Source organism: Miniopterus natalensis, chromosome 1 (genome assembly GCF_054644295.1).
Source record: "Miniopterus natalensis isolate mMinNat1 chromosome 1, mMinNat1.hap1, whole genome shotgun sequence".
NCBI lineage: Eukaryota > Metazoa > Chordata > Mammalia > Chiroptera > Miniopteridae > Miniopterus > Miniopterus natalensis.
The window spans coordinates 161,313,215-161,330,407 of NC_142081.1; positions in this window are offsets into that span (position 1 = coordinate 161,313,215).

Consider the following 17,193-nt stretch of genomic DNA (forward strand, 5'->3'; position numbering starts at 1 on the left):
AACATGACGCTATAGCTCCTGCTAACTTGACAGTGTGAAATGGGATAAAACTATGTCATGGTCATTTTGCTTTTAGTGTCCATTAGCATGCCTGTCACACTGGTGATTACTTGTCGGTGAGTCATCAAGGATATCATGGGAGCAGTTCACAATGGTACTTGTATGGGTCCAAGCATTTGGCAGATAATGTAATAAAACAAGGAATGAAAAAAACTAAATTATCTGCAAGTACCCAACAGCTCAGCAAATGAGCACAAAACAAAGCGCACTTTCTCACCCCCTTCCATTTATTTCCCCCAGCTGTTCCAAGGACTCATAGAATCATATACTAATTAGAAGTTACTGTAGACAGTATTTTTCCTAAATTTGTAGTTAACGTTGATTCTCTCTTTTCTTTGGAAGGGAGGAAAAGATAAGACATTGAACTGCACGTAGGGGCAAAGATTTGGCCTTGTGTTGCTGTAGTTACTCCCTAAAGTGGTCAAAAGCGTCATATAGTACGGCCGTTAGGTAACAGCCAGCAAAGCCGTCCTTACACAAGTGCCGTAAGCAAAGGGAACTTAAGGGATTAGCAAAGGAAGACTGGCTGTACTGCTCCCCTTGATGCCTGTGATAGGCTCTGCTCACGTTCACGTTCAGAGAAAAGGGGAGGCAAGGGCTATCTGCTGACACTAGAACAAGTCAACTGGAACCGTGGTCTCCGAAAATGTATGAGTGACTTTCTAGGTAGCAGCGAACCCAGGGCAGAGTAGAAGCAGGCATGTCTGTCTTGTGTGGTCCATGACGCGTTATCATCACATGTGCTATTAGACCTCAATTCCATCAATTTTATGTTTCTTTTAAAAATATGATTTTATGTTTGAGTGTATAGGAAATTAAATCTTAAAAACTATCTTATTTCAACGCACTTAAAGTAAACATTTAAACTAAACTATTTTAGTTTATCTTTCTGTTTCAGTCAGCAGCATATAAATAATGCAAATATAGTTTAGCTTGTAGGCAAATGCCTTCTTATTTGGAGGTAGGAGGGGGTATAAAAATGATGGGTGGGCTGCAGGCCCAGTAGACCTTGGCTTTTCAGGAAAAGCATTCCTCACCTCTGCAGTCTTTCTCTGTGTGCATTCTGTGGTTGTCTGTGATTCACCCACCAGCGTGCTTCTATTTGCTTTTCATCTTCTATAAATTTGCAAAAATACTTAAGACACTGGCTACCACCTCCTGTCCTCAGCAATGCTATACATTTATTCCTTTTTGCACATTTTGGACTTATCATTTCAATCTGAATACTACAGAGAAGGGAGATCATTAGAATTGCTCCTATAAATCCTTGAAGGATTTTCAATTTTTAAAAAATGTACTATTCACCCTTGTTCATGTTGCAGGTTACATCAGCTTCCCAAGCATACACATTAAATAAGAGCAAACGGATCACAAAATTATTTAGATGTTAAACTGAGATGTTTGCTCCTTTGAAAGGAAGGGAGGAAATGTTGTAGACATTTAGGCATCAAGACATAAAACCGTAAGACATTAGTGTGCTTTGTGGCCTATTAGATTCTCAAGGACGAAGTTAAAGTTCTGGAATGAACGTGAACAGCAGTCCAACAGCAGCAGTTAAGCCACATCCCTCCCCAGAGCCGTTGGAGCCCTGGCTAGTCTGCGTGAGCAAGAGGCGAGTATTTCTCGCTCCTCCCTTCGGCTATGGTCTTCCTTTGGCACCGTTTCTAAGTCAGCGGCCTTCATCAGAAACGCCCCCAGATGACCGCCTTTGTGGCCCACTTTGCTTGCTGGCGCCTCACACAGCCTCTGGCAGACCTGCCTTAGGCCCGCCAGCCGGCAGCCTTTGACCTTGGCCCGGAGGCCCCCATGCGCAGGTTCTCCACGTCTATCCCGTGATGTTCTCACGTCAAATCAGAGATCTCACGCCTCTTGTGGTTACATGACACTTACTTAACCTAATCTTAGAAACACTCAACATTTTGTTCGAAAGGAAACTTAACTCTCTTTCCTCCTCTTGCACAAGGACGCGTGTTAGGGGTTCCGAGGAAAACACCCGAGGGGGACACGCAGGGGAAGCCCGCCTCCCACGATTCACCAGCCTCTTCTGAAAGGAGCCGGGGCCGGCAGCGTTCAGCTCAGCCGTGGGCAGCCCGGCGGCTCAGCACCGAGCAGGGCGAGGGCTCCGGGCTGCGGCCCCACGCGCTGCACCAGCGAGCTCGCCATTCCCCGGGGCACCAGCAGACCCACGGGCAGGACTGCAGCGGCCTACGGTAAATTCTCATAGACGTGCCGACCACAGTGCGTGCTGGGGGGACCCACGAAACACAAGGGCCGTCTGTTTCTGGGCGTCTCAGGAGGAAGGTTCACGCAGGTGGATTCTGAGTGTGAGGACGTGAATCAGGCCGCCGTGGAGCAGGGCAGACACAGGCCCAGGGTACACACACCTGAACCCGGGGGAACCGTTGCTCTCCAGGCCGCTGTGCGTGGACGGGCGCTGCATGGCCAAAAACTCGAGGGGAAGCGAAGGGGCGCTGGGCTAAGGCCTGACCCGGAGAACTATCCGAACTGGGTGAGCACTGGGCCCAGGGGGGCAGCCCGGAAACGAGGGGAGTGACCACAAGGCGGGTCTGTGCTTCACTCTCTGGCTTGCGGGTGGAGGGCTCAGTAGATGTCAGACTTAACAGGCTTTGCACATGAAGCCGAGCAAATGCGTGGCGACTGCAGAAAGCTCGCCACTACCCAGGCCAGCCTGCACTTCACAACCCGCGTCTGGCTTCCACTGCCTGGGAAAGGCCACCCTGCAAGTGCATTGCCCCCTTTGCCAGTAGCGCGGTGTTCTCCGTCTGAATGACCGCTCACACCACCCACCTCACACCGAGCACTGACGCCAGGCAGGTGCTAACGCTCCACAGAGCCACCGGGAAGAACAGCTGAGGCTCTTCGTTGTCTGGGCCTGAATATCTACCAAGTGTTGGAGACAAAGCAAGACAGCACAGTGGGTAAATCCACCACCCGCAGCTCTCGTTGCAGGCTCAAAACGACAGCAGTAGTAACAATAGCAAATGCTCGTTTTTTAATAAAAAAGGCAATATGGGCTTATAGTAAAGTATTTCTTTCCCTTTCAAACCAATATATCAGCAGTGTCATCTGCAAAATTCATTGCAGCCCAGTTCTTCCACAGGCCATAGTAGGCCAAGGCACATTTAATGTTACCAGGATCCCAGCTGACTCTACGGGATTTTCCTCTACAAACCATTTGCTACAATTACTGTTTTATGTCTGTACAATAATGAAGCATTTTCTAAAAACATTTTAAATCATGCAAGGAAAGTACCTGTATTGGATTAGCTTATTAAAATGACAATTTAAATATTTTGGTTTATACTCTTTTCCTTCCATTGCCTTTCAGTCTCGAAATATTATGATTTTTTTCTCTGTGTAAGCTTTCAAGTATGCATATCTCTCGGTTTTAATTACGGCCACCATCACAAAACAATGTAAAAATTCTTTTTTTTCACCTGGATTGGGCTTCTGTCTACTTCCATATAAACTAAAATGGTCTTCATCTTCTAATCATAATACCTCCATAGTGTCCCATAACTCTGTTCATTACCAAATAAATTTTCTATTGTTTGGCACCAGTAATCTAAGTTTCAGCAAAAAGACTTGAGTTCCTCCTCTCTAATAGGAGAAAGGCCCCAGAAGGACAATGGGAATGTGTTTGCAAGTAATGTAGGAGATAAACTCCTTGGGCGTAATAATTCAAAAGCCAAGTGAAGAAAAATATGCTGTTGAGAGATCTAGCAAAATGAGGCCTGATAGCAGACCATTGGATAGCAACATAGAGGCCAATGCTGACCTTGACCAGAGCACTTTTGGTGGACTGGTAGGGAAAAAAGATCGACTGAAGTGGTCCCAAGGGGACTGACTAGAGCACATGGAGACAACCGTCTTTAAATAAGCTCTTGAGGATTTTGCTATAAAGAGGGACCTGGTCAGGAGAAACATTTTTTGTTTGCTTGTCTTCAGAATTGCAGATACTAAATGTTTGATTCTCAAGACATAATCCAACAAAGAATGGCCTAGAGAATTTAGGATGCACGAGAGAGAGGGAATAATCACAGGATGAAGTCCCTGAACAGGTGAGAAGGATGACGGCCAGTGCACAACTGAGAGGTGCCCTTCGACAGTCGGACGTGAGCAGCGAATGGCAGGAAAACGGGCTCATTCTGTGGAAGGTCTTTTTGACTCTCAGTTTTGCTTGTAAAATAGAAAGCAAGACTCCTAGCAGAATTACTAGTCTCCAACTGCTCTAATATTTAAAAACAACAATTTTATTTTTCTTAATTACTTTTGGGCTTGTTTGTGTGTTTATTAAGGAACCACATCATGAGCAAAAATACAAGCATGCGAAAGAGCTCAGGATCGTTCAGAGAAAAGCTTACAGGCTCTGGGGCTGGGCTAAGCTTGTACATGAAAAGAAATAGCAAGAGATGAGCTGTGGGAAGTAGGCACCAATGGATTGAGAGTTGCCGTGTACATCTGAATGCATGCAGACCTTGGGCTTCATTATGCAGGTGCTGGGGAATTGTCATTAATTATTAACCAGGGAATGGCCTGATCAAATATGTGTCTTCAAAAGGGTTTTGAAGATATTTGGAAGTAATCAGAAAGCAAATCAAATTTAATATGTCTTCAATAATCTCATATTAAAGGCCTTTTCACGCTGTAAAACCAGTGGAGTTTTTCACTTTGGGAAGGTATGATAAACCTATTCTGTTCAAAATGTTTTCTTCAAACAAAGATACTAGTAGATATTTGAGAATTATGCAGAAAAATACATGCATGCAAATACATACACACAGCAGTCTGCAAAATTTTGAATCAACTGAATTCAATGTAATTGCCATAATTAACTCAGTTTGTTCTGTTACAGATGCTCTACTAAACACAACATTTTAAGACAAAGATGTCTTTAGTGTTTCAGTGGAAACTGATACAAATTTCATCAAAATGTACACAACAGTAAATTGGGTTTCTTGTACTATTCTTCTGAAAGCTTTATTTTGGTTTTTTATATGGCAATGGTATCAAAGAAATTATATGTTTGTGTGTGTGATTATATATATATAATCACAAAACCTGTCAAAGCTTTGTAAACATTTTTCACAATTTAGTTTAAAGGCAAAATCATTACTTCTTTTCCCCAATTTACTCTTTGAATTAAAATGTGTCATGAAAACATTTAATATTTGAGTATAGAAGGAAAGCTTGGTCTATGTTGCTGATTATGTTAGCACTGCTGCAGGAATGTCATGATGGACATGCTAATATAGTATTGAAAACGAACACTTTGTTGAGAAGTGAATGAGTCCATAGGTCCTTGGTTGGGCAAGAGTCTTCAGTTAGGTCTAGTAAAGCTCTGGCATACCAAGACCTCTCAAAGTTCCTAGTTCTGTAGTAACTTTAGCTAGTTAGAATAGTTGTAATGAAACACAGAATTCTGTTTTGATATCTCCAAGTGAAGAGCTCTGTGGGTGGGGGAATTCTCCTTACAAGACAAGAGAGCAAGCTATAAAACCCCAAGGAAGAGACTTAGAGTCAGAGACAACAGCAAATGTAAATGCCAAAGGCAAGTGTATGGAGATTGTTTTCTTTTTAAAATGTTCTTTTAGTCCATAAACACAGGTTTGTAACAGCAAGAGTTGTATCAAAGCAATCTGTTTCAATTTGATTGGACACATATCTATTGAGTGGCATCATGCCAAAGAGGACTTCCTACCAAAAGCAAGGCAACCTCATTAAAAAATGAAGCTGTCTGTTCAGGGTCAAAGCAGAAACTGGGCATGCACAAAAGTGGCCAGAGCGCTGAGGCCTCACTCTAGCCAGGGAACGGCCATCTGTAATCTATATGGGAATAAATCAGCCAAGCAATGAGCCAAAACTGTATATCTGTCACACAAAAGACCCATGAAGCCAAATCACAGTGAGACATTTTCACACATCAAGTAAGAAATCTTCTGCTCCCTACCTCTTCTCCATCCTGAACGTGCCAATCGTGTCTTCCAACCTGATCCGGGGGGACTCATGCGCAGCAGCTGGCCAGGGTGGGAGATGGAAGGGAAAATCAAGAGGCAGATCATGCTTCCGTTGCCCACTGTTTCTCTGCTTTGGGTGCACATGAGCTAGGAGGGAAGCAGTTAAGTTTTAAGAGGGTTTTAAAATTATGTTTGACTAGACTAAAATTTTAATACCCAGAAAAATAAGTTTTTTATTAACTGAGAATGACTAGAGATGTAGCGAGACCTACGAGAGATGCTCTGAGAGGACAGCGAAGACTGAGTCCACAGACTGAGTCTGCAGGCCTCTGGGTAAAACAGAATTCTTTTACTTGAGCTCAGCTCATTGATTAAACAAAAGTGTGGGGCAAAAGTAGGTTTACAGTTGTGAGTATGCAAAACAATGCAATCATTAATAAGCAATAATACAAGCATAAGCTCAGTGTTTTGCATACTCACAACTGTAAACCTACTTTTGCTCCTCCCTGTGTTTCATTTTTGTTTAACTGTCATCAATTGGTACAGACTACGGTGACCTAAGTACACTGCATACTCCCATTGGGAAGGGTTTTAACTGATATTGGCTGTACAAAGGCAGCAAGTGCATTTTTCTTAATCAAATCCACTCTGCAAGAAGGGCCAAAGCAAGCAAAATACTGTGAGTAAAGGTAGCCATGCTTTATTCTGAAAAGATCTCAAGAAGAAGAAAAGGAAAGGTCTCAAGAGGCAGAGAAACATGAAAATAGTAAAAGAAAAAAGAATGAAATCAGAGACTATACACACTGGAAGACTTATATGTCAGCTGGTTATAGAAGACTACTCAAATCTGGCTCCAGCTTCCTTTCTCCTGCTAGTTTCTCCCTCTGCCTGTCACGTTCCTGTCACTATTAATTCCTCCCAGGTTTCTTCCCTACACGCCTATGTCCCACTCATTGCTCAGCCTGGAACGGCCTCTCCTGCAGCCTGGTTATGCCTCTGCTACTTCTGCCTTCAGCACGAGTTAAATGCCACCCCCTCGGTGAAATGTCCTTACCGCCCGCAGGTGGAGTCAGACACTCGGGACTCTGCCTTCTCTGAGCGACTCGTTGTCTAGTTCACTGTCGATTCATTTTCCCGCCCGCGCTGCAGCTGTTGGCCGGCACGCTCGTCTTCTCCACGAAACTGAGTTGCTTGGACACGGCTCTGGTTCTTATTTATTTTTTTAATCTCCAGAACCTGGTATAGTTCTTCACACATATTAGGTGAGCAGAGGTGTTTATTTAGTGAATTAACAATGCTCTTTAGGCAGCTGACTAACGACAGGATAAAGGAGAAAACACACTGCTGTTATATGTCATTCTTAGGTACGAAATTCCACTTAAGTATTAATTTTCTCAAGGACTCTCAACAACAGAAATAAAGAAAAGAGTAGGATTTCCAGCCCAGGATTATTAGACAATGGCACTGAACGCTGCTCCTGCTGTCCTCCCCGGCCCTGAAGATTCTTGCTGGAAGCTCAGCCTAGAGGCGAGGCGGCGCGTTAGCAAGGACACGGCATCCTGGTGAACTCCCGGCTGAGTGAGGCTCCATCTCCCTAAGAGGGGCCATCAAGGACACGGCATCCTGGTGAACTCCCGGCTGAGTGAGGCTCCACCTCCCTAAGAGGGGCCATCAAGGGCATGGCATCCTGGTGAACTCCCGGCTGAGTGAGGCTCCATCTCCCCAAGAGGGGCCATCAAGGACACGGCATCCTGGTGAACTCCCGGCTGAGTGAGGCTCCACCTCCCCAAGAGGGGCCATCAAGGACACGGCATCCTGGTGAACTCCCGGCTGAGTGAGGCTCCATCTCCCTAAGAGGGGCCATCAAGGACACGGCATCCTGGTGAACTCCCGGCTGAGTGAGGCTCCACCTCCCCAAGAGGGGCCATCAAGGGCATGGCATCCTGGTGAACTCCCGGCTGAGTGAGGCTCCACCTCCCTAAGAGGGGCCATCAAGGGCATGGCATCCTGGTGAACTCCCGGCTGAGTGAGGCTCCATCTCCCTAAGAGGGGCCATCAAGGGCACGGCATCCTGGTGAACTCCCGGCTGAGTGAGGCTCCACCTCCCTAAGAGGGGCCATCAAGGGCATGGCATCCTGGTGAACTCCCGGCTGAGTGAGGCTCCATCTCCCTAAGAGGGGCCATCAAGGGCACGGCATCCTGGTGAACTCCCGGCTGAGTGAGGCTCCACCTCCCCAAGAGGGGCCATCAAGGGCATGGCATCCTGGTGAACTCCCGGCTGAGTGAGGCTCCACCTCCCTAAGAGGGGCCATCAAGGGCATGGCATCCTGGTGAACTCCCGGCTGAGTGAGGCTCCATCTCCCTAAGAGGGGCCATCAAGGGCACGGCATCCTGGTGAACTCCCGGCTGAGTGAGGCTCCACCTCCCTAAGAGGGGCCATCAAGGGCATGGCATCCTGGTGAACTCCCGGCTGAGTGAGGCTCCATCTCCCTAAGAGGGGCCATCAAGGGCACGGCATCCTGGTGAACTCCCGGCTGAGTGAGGCTCCATCTCCCTAAGAGGGGCCATCAAGGACACGGCATCCTGGTGAACTCCCGGCTGAGTGAGGCTCCATCTCCCTAAGAGGGGCCATCAAGGACACGGCATCCTGGTGAACTCCCGGCTGAGTGAGGCTCCACCTCCCTAAGAGGGGCCATCAAGGACATGGCATCCTGGTGAACTCCCGGCTGAGTGAGGCTCCATCTCCCTAAGAGGGGCCATCAAAGGCCAGTGATGCAGAAACAAGTGCTGATGAAGGGGCCTCGCAGTGCACGCTGAAGGCCTGCTCTGCAAGTCACCCTCTAGTCATGGGAGCAAATGCTCTCTATGCAAAGCCTTCATCACGGTCAAGAAACCCTTAGTTTTCTAAAATTTCCCTTTAGAGAAACGCTTCAACTTCTTCCTCTTCCTGTCCTGTCTTCCTTCATCGATAGAATTTCTCTTTCTCCGTCATTGTTTCACTGTCCTTCAAAAAAAATTTTTCCCCCCAAAGTATACAAGATGCTTTAGTTTAGAGATTCAGGTTTGTAAACTAATAATAGATGGTGACCTATTGATAGGTCCAATAATCTGTCCATAGTTTAAGTTCTACTGTGAACTTTTAGGCCAGAAAATGAAAAAATATCCTTTAAAGTTGCAACAAATATTATTACAGTTAAAAATCTCTCCAATACTGAAGTTTTCTAAATTAGAATAGAAAACAAGATATTTTCATTGGTCTAGGATTATACTGATGTTCTGTTTCCAAAGTTATGGGACTTTTTATGTTTTAATTAAATTAATTTGTGAGCATGTGTACAATTTAGATGTTTTGCATCCAGTTTCATGGGCGTTGCGAGGACACACGTGAGGCAGTCCCTTCAGAGCACCAGGCTGCACTGAACATCACTGTTCATTACACTTTCCTCACCACCACCCCCACAATCGTGTGGTGTGAAGATTCTCTGGTATTTGTTTTTATTATATCTTTCCTCCCTATTTTAAAAGTTAAAGCATGCTCACAAATTAATTTAATTAAAACATAAAAAGTCCCATAACTTTGGAAACAGAGCATCGATATAATCCTAGACCAATGAAAATATCTTGTTTTCTATTCTAATTTAGAAAACTTCAGTATTTGGAGAGATTTTTAACTGTAATAATATTTGTTGCAACTTTAAGGAGATTTTTTTCATTTTCTGGCCTAAAAGTTCACAGTAGAACTTAAACTATGGACAGATTTTTGGACCTATCAATAGGTCACCATTTATTATCCCAATGCCTCTAAGCCTTTACTTATAAACTACAGGGCCTGCTTTCTTCATAATATTCTGCAAACTAGGATGTTTTCTTTATAAAAAGAAGGACTGTATTTGGTGTTGTCGAAGCTTTCCTCAAATTCCTATTTCTGTGATTCTGTTTCTACATTTCAACAAAGGGAAGCACTGATCATACACAGTTCTAGCAAATACCCCAGGGGGCTGAATAACATGTCAAAAGTCATACAATATATTATAGTGAGGCTGGAATTTGAATTCATAGTTTCACTACAATATATTTTTTACCCTTAACATCATATAACTGAGGTATTTTCACTAAAATTTCCATTACTTAAACTGGTTCACTCCACTTTTTTTGTTTGCTGTGGATCAGGGTGACTGGCATCTTTTCTTTTCTTTTTTTATTGCAGTGAGTGTTTACACACAAGTCTGACATTTAAAACCATATATTCTGCCACACACTGCTGCATTTATTTGGAATAATAACAAAATACTTGACCAACATTATGTTACTAAATTTTATTGTTATATATCATATGATAGCATGTTTGAATTGTCTATTTCTTAAATTTGGTCTTATCTTGTTTTACTTACTGTTGAATGATTTTCTGATTTTAAGGACTTGCAGTGTTTTCCCTTAAAGGGACTAGATTTTGTTTTCGCTATTTTAGATTTCAGAATTAGAGTAATTTATGGGTAGATTTATTCCTGATAGATTGAGATAATTGCAATTCCATGCATTAATATTTATATTAAATTGGTTCCACAACAGTGTGTTTGCTAGAGTGATGAAACTTCATGGAGGTGCTCTGTAATTGCCCAGGCTTCCTCAAAATAGTCTTCATAAAGAGTACATTAGAATATTTATCTAACAACACATACACTTCCTAAAACTTACGAGCTGCACCATGGCAATGGCGTGCAATGCATGCAGTCCAAAATAATAATAATAATAATAATAATAATAATAATCTGAACATGTAAAAAAATCATTTTCTTTATAGAACTAAAATTTAATAACTAAAAAGATGAAAAAGATTTTTGAATATTACAAGATGAAATGTGCTCTAATAGAAACATGATTGGCTTTAAGTAGTTAAGACTGTAAAACATTTACTTATGTTCCATTAAGCCTATTTAAGGCTTTTAAATATTGATAGACTTAATGGACTATCATTGCACTAATGTCTCTGGTCTTTGGACATAAATAATACAGTTGTTACAGCCTTATGCACATTCAAACTCAAACATCTTGAAATTATTTGCTACTTATATTGATAAAAGCCACAATTTTCTATATGTATCAGATACTGTTAGTCTCTATAAATAATGTGATAAATGTGTAATTTTTTGTTCATCAATAAGGAAAATGACTCAGAGAAGAGCTAAGTAAATTTCCCATAGTTAGACACCTAGCAAGATACAGAATTAAAATTACAATGTTTCAAACTCTAGTCTGTGCTCTTGATTTACAACTCAACTGCCTTGAATGAGCATTAATGTTATTTTTAGTTTAAGATACCTGTTTACCAGGAAAACAAGAATTCTTAAGAGGATTTTTAAAAACAAATTGGTTATTTCCATGGGTTTTGTCACAAGACACTCCTGAATTTAAATATTGGTTTCAAAATTATTTGTTGGGTGACTTCATTAAGACTTTCTAGTCTTCAATGTTCTCATATGTGAAATGTAAGTTATATGTCCTTTGCAGTTATTGTGAAAATTAAATGCAGTAGTGAGTGTAAAGTACTTATCACACTACTTGTCACAGAGTAAAGTCTTAATACAAGGTAACTATCCCCTCAGATTGGCCTTTCAGATTTCCTATTAACAACATGGCATGATTTTGGAGTATCTTTGCTCTATTACATGTTATTAAGTATTTTATTTTATTTTTTTATTTTTTAAATATATCTTTATTGATTTCAGAGAGAGGAAAGGAGAGGGAGAGAGAGAAACATCAATGATGAGAGAGTCATTGATCAGCTGCCTCCTGCACTCCCCTGACTGGGGATCGAGCCCGCAACCCGGGCCTGTGCCCTGACCGGGAGTCGAACCACCATCGCCTGGATCCTAGGTCGACGCTCAACCGCTGAGCCACGCCCGGTCAGGCTGTTATTAAGTATTTTAAAAATATTCTTTTAAAATAAATAACACTCACAGAATAGTATTTTCTTAAGCACCATCACTAGACTAAAAATCAACTAAGATAATATAGTTTATTAATTACTTAGAACATCCCATCCAGTGGGATTCAGACTGTCTAAATCTGTTGAATTGGGATCTTTGGAATTACAATAGGATTCTGTATAGTTTGCTTAAGAATTCCTTTTCCTGAAAAGTCAAAAGTATCTCAGGCTAAGTTGCTTTGTCCACTGGCTATTAATTTGAATATTGCCACCCTCATCACGGTTAGCATTCTTCCAAAATGTCTAATACTTCCTCCCTCAAGATAAATATCCTCTGAAAGGAGGGAGGAAGGGCCATGTACACTGGTCTCCTGGCACTAACCATAGAAGGGAACCAGGTGCATCTGCACTACCATTACTGCTGACCACGTGAAAAATCACATTTCCATTCCCATTAAATTTCTCTGTTTATATTTCCATTATAATAACTGACTTCTGAGTTTATTCTCATCAGTTCCATAGCTGAGAGGAGCATTGGATAATGTATGGCTGAAAGCCTACTTAAGAACAAAAAGTACTATTTTCATTTAGTAAATTATTATTTACCATCTTCATTGCCATTGAAGGAACACAATCCTTAGGAGGGTTAAGTGTGAAGCTACAAACCGAGGAAGTTATGTGTCATGGGCGTTTATTACTTGTGCCTCTTCAATATTAACTTTTTAGTAAATGCAATTCCACTTTTCTGATAGGACTGTCATACTTTTTTGAGGGGGGAGCATGAAGTGGAGGGCATTCATTTTAAGGCCATGTGGTTCAGGTGGGAATGGTCTCACACAAGAATGGGAATGAAGCTGTCAATGTTTAATCTTCCCAGACAAAACGCTTTATCACAAGAAGAGTATGAACCTGGATCCAATACAGTAAGAGCTAATTTTCAGATTTATATTAAAACTATTTGAGGAAGACACAATGTTCTCTTTTCATTAAAATTTCTGAGTTTTTAAGGTATGATTCTGGTACTGTCAGAATCCAGTGAGCTGCTACAAGGAAATTATGTGCCTGAGGATTCAGTGAACATGGCCAAGAAACATATGAAAAAATGCTCCAAGTCGCTCATCATCAGAGAAATGCAAATTAAAACCACAATGAGATATCACCTCACACCTATCAGAATGGCTCCATCAACAAATAAACAAACAACAAGTGCCAGCAAGGATTTGAAGAAAAGGGCCCCCTACTACACTGCTGGTGGGAATGCAGACTGGTGCAGCCACTAAGGAAAGCAGAATGGAGTTTCCTCAAAAGATTAAAAATGGAGCTGCCTTTTGACCCAGTGATTCCACTTCTAGGAATATATCCTAAGGAACCTAAAACTCCAATCACAAAGAACTTATGCACCCCTATGTTCATAGCAGAGCAATTCACAATAGCTAAGATCTGGAAACAGCCCAAGCAAGTGCCCATCAGCAGATGAGTGGACAAAAAAGCCGTGGGACATTTATGCCATGGAATACTACACAGCTGTAGAAAAGAAGGATCCCGTACCCTTTGGGACAGCAGGGGTGGACCCAGAGAGTATTACGCTAAGTGAAATAAGCCAGGCAGAGAAAGACAAGTACCACATGATCTCACTCATATGTGGAATGTAAAGAACAGAATAGATTGGCAAACAAGATAGGACCACAAACATGGAAGCATGAAACTGACAGATCTCAGAGGGAAGGCGGGAAGGAGGGTGGGAAGAGATTAACCAAAGAACTTATAAGCATATTCGAACAGCCCATGGACACAGACAATGGAGGCCTGGGGGGAGGCGGGACATGGGTGGAGGAGGGTTAGAGGGAGAAATGGGGGACATCTGTAATACTCTCAACAATGAAATGAAATGAAATGAAATGAAATGAAATGAAATGAAATGAAATGAAATGAAATGAAATGAAGTAAAATAATAAAATATAATAAACACACAAAATACTTTAAACTTAAAAAAAATAAAGATATATACTTGAGAACTCTGTTCAAAATCTTCAGAATAAAGAGGTTATAAATCTTGCAAACAATTTGTTTATACCATGGAAAATCTGTGGAAAAAAATAAGTGGATACTTTTTCTTTTTGTAATGAAATAAATATTCTTTTGAAGAAAAAAAAGTACTGCTAGAAAAGGAAAGTAAATAGAAATATAAAAAGAAAGCAATGAAGTAGAAAGTCATGATGATACTTTTACTTCTTTATAGAGACCATCTTCAGGTGTCTAAGGCAAGGTGCACAGTGGGTTAAGCTGAAAACTAAGCAACCTATTTTAAGAGTTTAAATGGTATTCTGGAACTTCAAATACAAAAGAATATTATTCAAAATTTGTCATCAAATACTCTTTCTATTATCCTCATGAGTAGTACCTCATATTTTGTAGATCCTGGTGCTAAAATGAATTATTTTGCTTTGATAGTAAGGATCTCTAAGGGGGAAAAACCCCTGTTAAGCTCTAACTAGCCTCAGCATCAGCAAACTATCTCAGACAGATCTGGCTGCAGTTCTCCCTACTGTTCCTTTTGTGACAGCTGTCTTTTAACCAGGAGACAATAAAGTAAATTTATCAAAGATGAAAGAGTAGGAAGATACAAGGAACCTTGGATGGCATTGTTAAATAGCTGCGCCAAATGCAGCAGCCTTCGTAGAAAAGGTAAACTGTGATATCCAGAATGTTTCATTGGTAGTTTTTAAGGTGCAAAGGAGAAAAGATCCATTTATTGCTTTTCAGCATTGTACAGGTCAATATGCCTTATGTGAAGGTTTCTAAATTAATCGACAGCACTGGCTTGCAGTGGAGAAGAAACTAGAGAATGGATGTCATCATAAAGCAATAAACCAGTTCGCCTGGGAAGCTTATAAAGTCAGTTGCATAACTTTAAAGATCGTGTCTCATATAATTGGAATAAAAGTTTGTTTGTAAAATGGTATCAATTCTCAGCTATCCTGAACCTCAAAATTGAACATGTGTCTACCTGGAGTTCAAATGCATCTAAGTCTATTGTAAAATCACTTTTCTTTCTTTCCGATTTTCTTTCATTTCTTCACTCTCTTTGTAGTCTTTGAAGTAAAATGGCTATATAGAAAAAATGGTCTAACAAGTGTATTTCTAAGTGAAATGTCTAAGCAGTCTGAAATTAGTTATGTATTATTCATCATTATATTATCTCCTCTGCAATTTTGATGAGAAAACACACAATTTTTTTCCCTTTCTTGGTAACTCTGCAGCTTGTGGATGTTTATAAAAGAAGTTGAGAGGTTAATAAAAAGTTTCATGCAGAACATTCAAGGGTGTTCCATCTAGAAGTACAATCTGATGAAAGAGCACAGGCTTTGAAACTACATGGGGGCCTGTGTCCCATGCAGAGCTTACTCAGAATTTGGCTATACAATTTTCAGTACGTTACTTGCTGTCTCTATGTTCTAGTCTAACGCCTATAAAATGGAAGAAAAAAAAATACAAATTTATATTCTGGCACAAAGGGCTCAATAAAAACTCGAGTTCTTGTCATTGTTGCTACTGTGACCCACATTGTAGGGAATCTGAAGACCAGTAAGGCTTAATTCACCATGCCCTTGAGGAATTTGTGTTCTAGTTGCAAGGATAAGACAGAACAATTACAGTACAATTGAGGTTGTCATCCAAGAGATGCACAATGCTTAGGGGAGGGAGTAAAAGTCTTTGAGGGATTTGTATTCTAGGTGCAAAGATAAGACAGAACAATTACAACACGGCTGAAGTTGTCACACAAGAGATGCACAATGCTTAAGGGGGGGAGTAAAAGCCCTTGAGGAATTTGTGTTCTAGTTGCAAGGATAAGACAGAACAATTACAATACAGCTGAGGTTGTCACACAAGAGATGCACAATGCTTAGGGGAGGAAGGACAAACATCTGCTGGAAAAATACAGACTTTCTGAGAGATAGCTTTGTAATAGATCTTGGACAAAGGGTAGACCAGCAGATAGGGGAATAAAGCAGAGAATAAATCATAAATGAAAAAAATACAAAATGGAGGCCAACCATCTTGGTTTGACTGTAGTTTAGAAAACCATTTGTGTTGTAGTTGCAGCCAGGAGACAAGAGGCAGGCCGAGGTGAGCTTTGAGTGTATGTATGCACTTTATAGGCAGAGAGCTTCTGAAGGTGTTTTTACAAAGGAGAACACATTAACCCTCTGTTTCAGGAAGATGACTCTGCCAACTATAGAAAGAACTGAAAGACAAAACTGGAAGCCAGGATGGGATTCAGTGATGAGAGTTTTACAGCCATTAGGAAATAAGTAATAAGGAAGTGAAGGTGATAAAATGTGGATACATAGCAGACAAAGGTATGGGCCTGGTAATGATGATTTTCAGGAACTGGTGGAATGTGAGGATGCCCATCAGGAAGTGATAGTCTCTGACAAAATAATCTTCAATGTCTAAGTACACCAACTGTAAACAGTATTTCAGTAAATCAGGGCAGAGGAATATACTCAAGTTCTGTACTTGAGTATAGCTGGACCCCTGGCATTGTTTACACATTTAATTGCTCTCCCTGCCAAACACCCCTTGTTCTCATAATATATTGTACGTTGCTGATGTACTGTTTCTTTGTCAAGCAGGGGAAGGTAACTCCAGGGTCACAAGGAGAATTTATGAGTTTATTTGTACAGAAGGAATGCCTTTAAGAAAGTTGCAGCCAGCCTGGCCGGCCGTGGCCCAGCAGTTGAGCATCGACCTGGGATCCAGGAAATCGCAGTTCAGTTCCCAGTCAGGGCACATGCCCGGGTTGCGGGCTTGATCCCCAGGGAAGGGCGTGCAGGAGGCAGCCGATCAATGACTCTCATCACTGATGTTTCAACTCTCTCTCTCCTCTCCCTGAAATCAATAAAAGATATAATTTTTTTTTAAAAAGAAAGAAAGTTGCCACCATATGCTCATGCCCAAAAGCCTGGTTGCACAAGGTGTTATCTGAGACAGAAGAACACAGTTTCTCCCACAGTTCCCTGAAACAGCCTCTCCCCTACTCCCCAGCTACATAAAAACTCCCTACTTTTGCCTTTGGGGAAAGATGAATTTCAGAGATCTTGCTCTTCTGTCCTCTCACTTTGGCCAAATCAAATAAACCCAGGGCTGGTATTTCAGTGTATAGTTTTAACTGCACATTAGACACTTGAACCTGAATTTGGAAAATTGTACAACAAAACTTCAAAA